This window comes from Zalophus californianus, chromosome 4, assembly GCF_009762305.2.
Source record: "Zalophus californianus isolate mZalCal1 chromosome 4, mZalCal1.pri.v2, whole genome shotgun sequence".
Lineage (NCBI taxonomy): Eukaryota > Metazoa > Chordata > Mammalia > Carnivora > Otariidae > Zalophus > Zalophus californianus.
In genome coordinates, this window is record NC_045598.1 from 9,617,051 (window position 1) to 9,630,041 (window position 12,991).

The window sequence follows — 12,991 nt, forward strand, 5'->3', positions numbered from 1 at the left end:
CGCGCGGACTTGGCCAGGAGCGCTCGACAACTAAGTTCGGTTATCGAGCGCCCCCCACCCCAGCGATTGCCAGAGGGCGTGCTGGGGGCATGTGCCCCACACCCCGACTCCCGCCTGGTGCCGAAGCGCGCTCCCCGTTCGCCAGCTCCATTGCCAAAAGGAATGCGACCTGCGTCCCTCTGGCTCTGCGCCCCGGGCAATCCCGGCGGGCTCTAGGGGGCCACTCCAGGAGCTGCTGACCTAGGGTTGGGTGGAGCTCCCGAGTGGCTCGTTTTTTCCTCCTCACTCCGCCCACCTGCACTTGACCCATCTCAGGGAGACACGCGGGGTCAAGTGAGGCGGGCAGCTGCCTGGGCCCCCGCTGTGGCCTGAAGGAAGCCAGGGCCAGTCAGCACTTTCCATGCTGGCCCGAGCTTGTCAGGAACCGGAATCCCCCCGGGCACGATTAGACCTGGCTGCTGGTCTACCAGAGGCCCAAGGGAGAGGCACTGTGGCCTGGGGGCAGAGGCCTGGCTCCCAGTGGTGTGGCCTCAGTTCCAGTGCCTCCATCTCTCTGGACCCCCTGTGTCCCATCTGTAGAACGGGAAAGGGTAGTAAGTATGATACTGGCAGGAGATTTCCCTCCTGGGAGAAACTACACTCAAGCCAAACTCCTCCCCTGGCCCCGGTTCCTTTCAGAAATGGCTGAGAGGTCCCCACAGAGCCACCAAGAGATTGTCCTGCTGCTGGCTATTTTGGTCCAAATATCCTGGAATTGATAAGCTCCCACTGAACCAAAATAACCCAGGGAACAGCTGTTGGGCAGCAGGCCCCCAGAGACCCTGCCCGGGTCCCTGGCCCCTACACAGATTGGTGGAGGCTCAGATTCTAAAACCATAAGAGCTAAGCCCCAGCTTTTTTCCAAAGGTACGTGCAGTCTTGATGCCTTCTGATGGATCAAAAACCTGAGCCTCTGGGACGAAGCCAACAGCTCAACAGATGACAAGTGTTTGCAGAAGACCGGGGTGGGGGGTGGGGTGGCTACAGAGTTCCAATGAACAGCTCTTGGGGTCCTGCAGCTCTTTCCCTGCTTATACTACAGGCCACCATGCCAGACCTCCGAATCCTCTGTCTGTGTCCCTACTTTCCCAGGGTACCCCCCCGCCTTTATCATCCCCAGGTGCAGGGGTTCAGCCCCCACTCTGGCATCATCCCCTTGAAGAGGCGGATGCAGGGCAGGGGGAATAATCTAAATCCTCCTAGAGTGGGTGAGAGTACCCCAGGCTGCATAAATGATGTACTACTGTAGTGTCAGACAAAGCACAGGCAGGTGGCAGAATAAACAGGTCCCCCTATTGTAACTCTCCAGGAACGCCCTGAACCCATCCATGATATCCTCCGCTTTTCCAGTCTCAGGCTGGGTTCCAGCTGCTCACTCCAGTACCAAGGAGAACCCATTTATCACTGGTTGGAGCCCTCGGCATCATTGCTTCAGGACGTCTGTGTTTGGTTGGGCTCCCATCTCACAAGTGCGCCATGTGTCTCGTGTGCACCAGCCCTTCCTGCCAAGGAGTCTGGTTGCCTGCAGCCCTGGCCTGGGAGTCGGGCTCCTGGACCTGGTCCTGGCCCCACCGCTAGTCACAGAAACTTTCACGGGCCACCTGATCTCTCTGGGGAAGCACTTCTTAGCCTGGGGTCCTTGGGCCCCTTGGTGATGAACACTTTTCAGAATTTTTTTTTTTTTAAAGATTTTATTTATTTATTTGACACACAGAGAGAGATAGCGAGAGCGAGAGAGAGAGAGAGAGAGAGAGAGAGAGAGCACAAGCAGGGGGAGCGGCAGGCAGAGGGGAGAAGCAGGCTTCCTGGTGAGCAGGGAGCCCGATGTGGGGCTCGATCCCAGGACTCTGGAATCATGACCTGAGCTGAAGGCAGCCGTTTAACCAACTGAGCCACCCAGGCACCCCCACTTTTCAGAATTAAAAAAAAAAAAAATCTGGTGAAAACCAGATCTTTAACTGCGAGGAGGCTACCCAGAGTAAAAGCTGCAATTCTTGGTAATGGACTTGACGGTAGCCCTAGTTCTTCTGTGCTGAGCAGACACTGGCACTCACGGATGACTTTGATTAATGAAAATGGAGATGCATTTCTACGTAATAAATGCAGAGTATTTAGCAAGGGCTTTCGAAAGGGGGTGCTTGGTGGTAAAACGAGGGGGCTCTTGCTAATGAAAATGTTGAGAAATAGCACTCCTGGCCTGGATTTTTCTTATCTTGGAACTTGGGAGAAAATACCGGCTCTCTCCTCTTCCACCGACTATGTAAGGCCCACGTAGGGAAATACTGGTAGGAAACATGATCTGAAGAGGATTTAGAGAAACACTGCACGTAAACGTGGCCATAAGTCTCGCTATGGCAGGAACTCCTTGTTTCTTGCTTTGAGTGTCCCCCAAAGTCCCTTGAATCGAAATCTCAGCATTTTTCATTAATATCAGCAGGAGAAGACTCGGTCGGGGTTCATGGGGAGCAGGGAGGGGCCCCCGATGTTCCAGGATTCCTATCCCTTGGGAAAATGCAAACTTTGCCACCTCTGATTTTTCCCAGGCAAGAAAAACATAGCTCTGACCTCAGCAAGGTCACACCATGAGTCAGTGATAGCTGCTGGAAATAGAACACAGGCATCCTGACTCCCCAGCTGCTCCACTCACCCTGCTCCCCCACCGCCCCAGGAAGGGGACCTCTTACAGCCGGATGGGAAACCGTTGCCGGTGACAGGGACAGAACTTCAGAGACTGTCAGCACCTTCTTTGTGATTCCCATTCAAGAGGCTCAGAACCTGGTGTGGCAAATACCCAAGGTATTCTGATGTTTTCAAAACCTGGTGTCATGCCTTCCCCAACTCGCCAAGCAGAGCTCCCCACTCCTCCGGTGCTCCCAAGCTACAGCTCTGTAGCCCTTCCTGTCTTGTTTCATAAGTGGCCCCTGTCTGTCTCCCTGTGAAGTTGGGTCTTGGGAAGCTATGTGGACAGCCCCCAGGAAATCCCCTATGTGGGGCCTGCTCCCTGTATACAGAAACAATTAGTCACGAGGTTTTCCCCCTTTGGTTGGCAGACTGACCTCTAAATTAGCCAAAATCCTAGGCCCTACATTATAAACAAGATGATGCCGATATGGAATGTGCAGAAGTCTGCTTCTAGGTGCAGATGCTAGGTTTGAATGATGAGCGTGGCTGGTGTTTGGTGACATCATTTGTGTTACTGGTGTGTATTACCTCTGATGAGCACCTGCAGGAGGACACCCCAAGGGTCCCAAGGAGAGATGCTCTGGCCCTTTGCCTGGGACATCCTGAATCCATGAAACCAGCTCTCTGCTCCATGGACCCTGCTGTGACTCTGTCCCCCCAATTAATGGGCCAACTCCAAGCTCCTCTGTTCTCACCCACTGCCCTTTCTCACCACCACCACCAGGGGGCACTATCTGCCGCCTGCACTGGTGAGAGCCAAACCCAGATCCATCTCTCCTAACCACTAGGTCTAGGGGTGACGAGAATTCTGGCAAGCCTGGACCTACTTAGAAGAAAAGCTCCTGCCCCTAGTTTCATCCCTGGAACCAGGAAACGAATCTTCAACCAGCCTAAATGAGAGGCAGTGAAGTGGTCGTGGTTAGGAACGTGGATTTGGAGTTAGACCTGGATCAAATCCTGGCTCTCCTATTCATGGGCTCCATCACCTTGGGCAAGTTGCTTAACTTCTCGAAGCCTCAGTTTTCCCATCTGTGAAATGGGATAATCCTAGTGCCTACTTCATTGGGTTGTTATGCGGATTAAATGAGGTATCTATCAAGGGCTTAGCAGTGAGACTATCACAACAAAGGGCAGCCACATAATTATCTACTTCTCTATCTTTTCACCCAAGGAGGTGGTGTTCTTCAGGTCAAGTATTTAAGTGCTTGTCTGTCTGGAATTTATTTGTTCGGAATGTCCTAAAGTTCTAGGGTCAGTTTTCAGAAGTCTCCCTTCCCTGAGCTATTTTCCCCACTCCAACTGTAGACCATCTGAGAGACAGACAGACACGTACGCATGCCCATACGCACGCAGGGAGGCACTCACGCGCACCTTTGCTCTCTCCAGCTCTGGCTGACTTTGTTAGCACGGTCATAGGTGAGTGGTTCCCCAACCACACCCCCAGTTCACTGGCTTGATTGGTCTGAGCACGGGCAGACTAATAAGACCGAGGACGTGGGGTCAGTCCCTCAGCTCCGCACAAGGAGACATCTGTTCTCTGCTCACGGCCGACGCTCCTAATGCTAGCTAGCCATCCAGCAAGTGTATGACCTTGGGTAGAGCCAGAGGACGATGGTGATAGTGCCACCCTGTCTTTCCTAGGAGGAGAAAAATGCAGAGCACATGTTCCAAGAATCAAAGGCACCCTCATGCCATGATGTCACAGCAAACTCAGAGGAGTCATCCCCAGTTCCTCTTTGCTTGTCCCCACCCCCTCCTATGCACTGGCAAGGCACCCTTGGCTGTCCTTCTCTGCCTCTCCACTGTTATCTCCTTAGTCCAAATCAGCATCATCTTGCCCAGAAGTCCCCACTGGCCTTCCTGCTTTCACTCTTGCCCAATCACTGGCCACACTCCCAACACTCGAGAAAGCCGAAGGGATCCTTTGAAGATAGACCTCAGATCATCTCACCTCCCTGTTTAGACACCTCCAATGACTTTCTGGGGTGTGATAAACAAACTTTTAAAACGACACCCCCCCTTGTTATTGCCCCCACCCCTGGTATTTTTTGACTCGGGGCAAGGCCTGTCACTTACATCTAATGAATAGAATATGGCCAAGTTGATAGATGCCGTTTCTAAGATTTGGTGACAAGAGACAGTGGTTTCTGTCTTGCTACCAGACTCTCTCTGTTCCCTCTTTGGCCTGGGTGCTTTGATGAAGCAAGCTGCTGCATTGGCGTGGCCTGCATGGTGAGGAAGTGAGGATGGCCTCAAACTGGTAGGCTGTGAGGAAATGAAACTTACCAAGAACCACATGAGCTTCAAGCCACCTCACGAAACCAGCCAACGGTTTGATGGCAGCCTGTGAAAGCCCTGAAGTAGAGGACAGAGTGAAGGTATGCCCAGATTTCTGACCCACAGAAACTGTGAGATAAAAAATATGTTCTGTTTTAAGCTGCTACATTTTGGAGGTAATTTGTTACACAGCAATAGCTAGCTAATACAGGGCAGCACTTGGAGTAAAATCCTACCAGACCATGTGCAGTCTGGCCCCACATGCCTCTCCCACCCCATTTGGGACCCCTCTTCCTTTGACTCACCACCCTCCAGCCACTCTGGTCCTTGATACCTCTAATTCATCACGTTCATTTGCACCCATGGACTTTGCACTTTCTGTGTGCTCTGGCTGGAACACTCCCCCCAGTTCTTAGCATGGTTGGTGCCATGTGGTCATCAGGTTTTCTTTTTTATTTTTTTTAGAGAGAGAGAGAGCTCATGTGCATGCACCTGAGTGAAGGTTGGGGAGGGGCAGGGGAGAGGGAGAGAGAATCTCAAGCAGGCTCCAGCATGGAGCCAGACTTGGGGCTTGACCCCACGACCCTGAGATCATGACCTGAGCCAAAATCAAGAGTCAGATGCTTAACCGACTGAGCCACCCAGGCATCCCGGTCATCAGGTTTACTCAGCCCAACTGCCACTTACTTAGACTGGCCTTCACTGACCTCCCTCGCTGTCTATGGTAACTGCCAAGAAAATCTCATGGGTTCATAAATGTCTCGGGCATTTGGAGGAGACAGGGATGCCTGGGCTGGTGTGAGTGGAGAAAGGTACGTCTTGATACTGCTGGCCATATTTTCCAAATCAGATCTTAGAGCGCATGGCCATGTGGCTTCATGCTTCTGTACCCTGGCACACAGCGTTCCCTCTGCCAGCCCACCTGGCAGACTCCTGCTCACCCCTTGAAGACGCCATGCATTTTTCCAAGTGGCCCTTGACCTTCCCAGGTGCAGCCAGATATTTCCTCCTCTGCATCTCTTGCTCTCTGGGCTTCTATTATTGTTCCTTGCAAGCAATGTGACATTTATTGATGACATGCTTGTCTCCCCTGCTGGATGGTTAGTGAGCTCTAGCATGAGAAGAAGAGGTCCTTGTGAGCAAGGACAGCAGAAAAAGGTCCTTGTGGACAAAGATCGTGTCTGTTCCATTTTTAAAATCTTGGAACCCAGCATAGAATAGGGCCCTGAAGGGCCCTGAAGACACTGAACCCAGCTCAGTGTCTTTGCTGAATGAGTGAATGAGTGCAGACATGTATGAATGAGTGATTCTGCCATATGGAATGATAATTGGAACAAAGTATTTGAAGTCTGAACTGCTTTGGAAAGCTCAAGAGGTATGGATCTCTGCAATCATGCTACCAAATTATTTGTTCAACTGCAGAAATCCTGCAGACTGCTCAGTGGCCCTGTAGCTTCTGCTCCTCGCTCACACCTTCCCTCACAAGCATAAGCACGGTGATCCCAAGCACTCTCATTAACCATTAACCATTTATAAGACTGCAAAGCCCCTTACACCCAGGATCTCGGTTGGCCCTTAAAGCAATTGTTAGGTGCACAGGGTCACTGTGTCTGTTTTACAGAAATCAGGACTCAGATGGCTCTGCTTTTCACAGCTGGTGAGCTCCTTCAAACCAGGTACAGGCTTCCTGTGCTCCTTTTGAGCCTCCCGTGTCCTCAGGTGTGGTTCTATAATGACGGGAGATGAGTCCGTGGCTGCCAAGTGGAGACACTGATTGGATGCAGGTCCTCAGAGCCTGGCATTTCAAAGTTTATTTTGGACCAGCCACACATCTCTGATTGCACAGCAGTATTTAAGCTGTCCTCAGGAGCCTCCCTGCCCTCCCCCCACCATAGTGCACACAGCCCTGTGGGTGCCCCACGTGCCCACTTCCACGTGCTCCCACGCACGTCCCTCGTTCCAGGTGTGTCTTCCTGAAACAAATAGTATAAAGCCTCCAGAATTCTTTCTAGTAAATGCAGAGGCCCACAGGAGGTTATTTTTATGTGAATTTGTATGTGATTTGCATAAATCTGCATGTATTTCCCAAAGCCATCACACTGAGCTCACGAAGCAAACCATTAATGGGTGAATCCGCTTCATTCATGCCAGCCAATGGCAGAGGTAGATACATCTGCTATCCTAGCTGCACTGGCTATTTTTTTCCCTGAAATTTCTCAATTTAGCATGAAATCATTTTCAGGGGGCGCCTGGGTGGCTCAGTTGATTGGGCGTCTGCCTTCAGCTTGGGTCATGATCCCAGGATCCTGGGATCAAGCCCCATGTCAGGCTCCCAGCTCGGCGGGGAGCCTGCTTCTCCCTCTCCCTCTGCCTCTCCCCACTGATGCTCTCTCTCGCGCTATCTCCCTCTCTCAAATAAATAAAATCTTAAAAAAAAAAGAAATCATTTTCAGTATTACTGAAGACCTCAAAGGGTGCAGAAAACATGACATTTATATAATAATAATAATTATAATAATAGTCTCTAACACGGAGAGCTTGCTATATGTTAAGCATTGCTCTATGAGCTATAACTATATCATCTTTTTTTTTTGGTAACTATATTATCTGAATCTCAGTAATCCAAATGGTGAGTCCCATCACTATCCCTATTTTACAGGTGAGAAAACTGAGGTCCACAGGGTTAGGGTAACATGGCTTGTCACTGATTCAAACATAGATATCTGGCTTCATTCATTTATACAGCAAATTTTAGCTCATGCACCTACTATGAGCCAGGCATTATTCCAGGCCCTGGAAACACTGAAGCGAACAACAAAAAAAGAGAGTCCTAGCTGTCACAAAGCATTAGGGTGCATTAGTTAGGGTGAGGTTGGGTCGCTGTAACAAATACCCTAAAATTTATTAAATCAAAGAACAAAGAAGTGAATTTCTCTCTTGAATAGTAATTCAAGGTGTGTTTCCCAGGTTGGGGGGGTCGCCCTGCTCCACCTGGTCACTGGGGAGAACCCAGGCTCCTTCCAAGGCTTTGCCCTGCTCAGCACCTCGGACACTGTCTTCACCTGGTTGGAAGGTGGGAGGGAGCATGGAGGGGCTAGCCCAGTGTGCTGAAGCCTAGCCCTGGGGGCAAAGGCAACAATCATTTCTGTTTCCTTTCTGTGAATGAAACCTAGTTCCGTGGCCACATCCAACTTCAAGAGGGGCTGGGGAACAAGGTCTGTCCGGGGGCCGAGGAGGACGGGAGAGTGGATTTGGGTGGGCAACAAGCAGCCTTTGCCACAGCAAGACATTCACCAAGCAAATAACTCTATTGGATGATGTCACGCAGTGATAAGGGCAATGAAGAAAAATGAAACAGGGGAAGGGGCCGGAGGGTGATGGGGACAGATCTGCCCATAGTCCTGAGCTCTTAATCACTGTGCTGAACTGACTGCCAACCACACCCATGTTCACAGCGACAGTGCCGCAGGCTTAGGAGAGCCCCAAGCACTTCCTGAACCTAGTAAGGCCAAGTCATGTCCCGCTGAGTAACCAGAGGCTCTGGCCAAGCCACAGGTTATCGGACTTGACCTTCAGGGAGTCTCTCGTGCCTTTTTTTCAAGGTATTTTTATTTATTAATCATGTTATTCTCATTTTAGAAATTCCTTACAGTGGCTAGGGCAAATATCGTCATTCCCTTTTGACAACGAGGGAACTTGACGCTTGAGAGTGTTCAGTTCAGTTAAAAAGTAAACTGTATCCAGCTCCTGTGTGCCAAGGAACTGGGATAAGAAGGCACATGGGATGTAGTCCCCCAAGATGCCTGGGTGTTGAGTAAGTATTTGAAAAGCTCTGATCACAGAGCTACTAGTGCCGTGCATTCATCCAATAATACTGACCAAGCACCTTCTAAATGGACTTGAACACTGGGGATACGATGACATCCTTGGGCTGGCCTGATCCCCAGTGTGAGGGGGTGACTAGAGAGGGGCTGACAGGCTACACCAGGGAGACCACTGCATATTTCGAGGTCAGGAGTCTGGACTTTGTTCTGAGGTCTTGCAAGGTTTTATGCTGACAAAAACCATAACTGGGTATGCCTTTCAGAGAGATGACTATGGGGACAGTGTAGGGCTTGAATTGGAGGGAGGCAAGCCTGGAGTCGGAAGAGAGGGTTCTAGAAGAATTGCACAGCAATTCAAGGGGAAGATGATGTCACCAGCATTCCTAAGAATCTACCCAAGACAACGTAGGTCTACCCCAAACCATCTAGGCTAATGGTCCCAGCAGCATTATTCTATTCATAAGTGCCCCAAACTGAAAACAACCCAAATGTCCACCAACTGGTGACTGATCAACAAAGTTGGCGTGACCATACAACTAATTAGCAATAAAATAGAAAACTATTTCAGCAATAAAAAAAAGAATGATCTACTGATCCATAGTACAACATGAACAGACGTCAGAAACATTATGCTCAGGGAAAGAAGCCAGACACGAAAGACCATGTACTATAGGATTACATGACATGTCCAGAATAAGAAATCTATAGAAACAGAAAACACATCTGCCCATGGAAAACAGCGGCAGTGGGGACTAACACACAGGCAGGCAAGGAGGAAACTTTTTGTGATGGAAATGTTCTAAAGCTCGACTGTGGTGATGGTTGCACAACTCTATACATTCATTAGAAATCACTGAGTTGCACACTTATAATGAATGAATTTTGTGGCATGTGAATTACATTTGAATAACATTATTTAAAACAAGGGTGATGTTGGGGTTTGGAACTGAGGTCTGGACAGTGGGGGATGAGAGGCTGGAAATCTCTCAAGGGGCAGATGTGAGAGACAAGGGTGGAGTGGAGGACGTGCCCACCACAGGTCCCACTGACCTGCCTTTGGAACCCCAAAGCCCATTGCCCTGCCTTTTCTTGTCCTCCCTGCTCAATACTTCATCTTCAAATGGGATTCTTCGATGAAATGGGCAGGACTTAGTGCGGGGGGACGTGATGCAGCCAAGAGGACCGTGGGGAGAGGGGAGTATAGTTCTAGGGACTTGGCCTTAACCTCAAATGGACTTTGGGCTGGTGTGCAGCTCCAGGCTGCCTGGAGGCGCTGAGACCTTGTCATGTGGACAGTCCACAGTCCTCTCTTCTTCCCAGGAGACCACAGGGCGCTGGAGCTTCAGAGAGGTGAGTGTGTACCCTAGAGCCATTTACTAGCTGCAGACTAGCTGAGACTATGAGCCTTAGTCTTCTCATCCATGAAATGGGCCAACATCCCTCCTTCATATGACCGTTGTAAGGATTAAATCCTCAGGAGGTGCCAGATTTTGACTTCCCATTTTTTGGCTACCCTTTGCAACAGCCACCATTCCCCCCTAGCCATCTGTCTTCATGGGTCACCAGAAACTTCAGAGGTGCTCGCTTTCCTAGGTCTGCTGGCAGCCATTGGAAGCTAGGAGCATGCCCAATACCCCTTCCATATTCCATGGCTCCCTTCCTCCTCCTTTCTCTCCACGGCCATCCTCTATTCCAACCGACTGAATATACCAGTCCCTGCTTTTTGGGAGGATCCACTCATTTTTGAATCCGGCTACTGGGTAAAATTGGATTAATAAGCTTCCCTTAGCAGGCAATGCTTTTTGCAACAAATAAGGTCTTTTTGGAGATGCTGACCAAACGGTATCTCCCAGCACCAACCGGCCCCCTGCAGAACTGACCTGTGGGTCTGCAGGACATCCGCATTCAGTGGCTAGGCACTTCACAGCTCTTCCTGCTTTTACCACAAAGCCAAAGTCCGTAAACACTTTTATGTAAAGAAAATGGTGGAGTGCATAGGAGGGGATGGCCACTCCTGACAGCGGTGAGGGAGGGCATGAGTTTGGGAAGCAGCACCCTCGCGGACACAGTGGAGGATTTAAGCCAGTGGGGGATGGAGACCCGGGCAGCCATGAGGCTGGTGGGGCAGATTTGGGGCTGGGGGCTTCTGGGCGTCCCTCGAGGTCACTGCACTTCCGATGACTGCCTACTTCACCTCTATCTATGGCTGACCCCCTCCCTGGCAGGGGGTAGAGATGACAAAGGAAGGCAAACATTTAAGGAGACACTGAAGTTACTTGTCAAGAGCCAGTCAGTGGCATTTTCTCCCTGTGGTATCCCATTTGGGCTGCCATCACGGTGAGAGCCGTGGCCCTGGGTCGGCCGACCAGGTGGCTGCCAGTCTAAGGGCACTCAGTGGATGGGGCTCTGCAGATGCACTCGGACCCCACAAACCAAGCAAACGGCCCAACTGGTCCCAGTCAGCTCCAGCCACACCCAGCTTCTCGGCAGTGCCTCTCATTGATCACGTGGCCATGCATTCATTGGACAAATCTTTGCTTCCTACCCACCGTGCAAACCTCCAGGTGCTAAGCACTGCTCTGGGAGTACAAACAGGTATCCCACGGGGCTGTTTGGGGCCCCAGAGACTTTGTGCTCCCTTCGGAGACAAAACGGCCACAGGCCTGCTCTGCCCCATGCCTCCTTTCTCGTGCAAGCAGGACCACCAGCCCCCATGCTGTGGGGGGTTTGGGAGGACAGGTGGGGACTGTGCGCGCTCAGCTAAGCTTGCAGACGGGACAGCTATCTGCCAGCATTCGAGTCCCGGCTCCGTCACCTGCTAGTTACATGAACTTAACCCAAGTTATTTAAAGGGTCTGGGCTCCATTCTCCTCCTCCGCACAGTGGGAACCATAGTACCTCCCTCCAAGCGTTGCATGGGGATGAGAAAAAATAATACGAGCTTAGAACAGTATTTGATAAGTATGAGTTCTAATATTATAATCATTCTTCACCATTATCACTATTGTGTCCCCAGCTGCTGCTGCTTCTCCCACAGCCACTGGTACTGAGTCCTGGAGATCTCTCGCTGTGTTTCCTGTGTCCTGATCCCCTTCCTCAGCTGACCACAGTCGTGGTCTGGGAGAGTGCCCCTCATCATCCTGGCGGTGGTAAGACATTTCTTCTCCCCGGTTCCCCGTCTCTGGTCTTCGCCACCACCTAAATCTCACTCACCATTCCGACCCCCGCGATCTTCCAAAGAGAGATCTGATCTTTGCCTAAAACCTTCTGATGACCGGAGATGTGCACAAAGATGTTCATCACATTCTTTTTAATGGCAAAAAAAAAAAAAGAAAGAAAGAAAAGAAAAAACACAACCAGAAATATTGTCTTGGTCCATTCAAACCGCTATAACAAAATGCTTGTCTTACAGACAACAGAAGTTTATTTGTCCCAGTTCGGGAGGCTGGAAGTCAGCGGTCGGTTCGTGTCTGGCGAGGGCTTGCCTCCCGGTTCATAAATGGCCGTCTTTTTGCTGTGTCCTCCCATGGTGGAGGAGCTCCAAGGGGTCTCTTTGATAAGGGCACTGATCCCATTCGTGAGGAATCCACTCCCATGACCTAATGCCCTCCCAAAGTCCTCACCTCTTAGCCGCCAACCCCTTGGGGGTTAGGATTCCAGCATATGAATCTGCTGGGGGGAGACACAAACATTCAGACCATAGCAAATATCCGGCAATAGAAGACTGGTTACATAAAGTGCACCATGTCCACATAATGAACGGCTATGTGCTGCTTAGAGACCTTGTTTCAGAAGACTCTGCCGGGACAAGGTGAATATTACGTGGCAATGGGCTGGTTACAAACCTTACGTGCAGTGTGGTCCCAACTTCGTTTTAGAGATATGCACCGAGAGAAAAAGAAGAAATATTCACGGAGCTTATCTCTAAGTGGGATTTGATCATGCAGGAAAAGATACTAAAATCAAAATAGAAAACTTCCAGTGGCTTACCTTTGTCCTTCGAGTAAGTTCAGACACTTCCCAAGGCTTTTCGGGTCCAGAGGTGACCTTAGCCCGAGTCTTTCCACCTTAATCTCCAGGAGCTCCTCCCTCCTGCTCCTAAACACGCTGGTCATACGCCTTCTGGACCTTTATCCAGCAGGCACCTCCTCTCCCTGCTCTGTGTCACC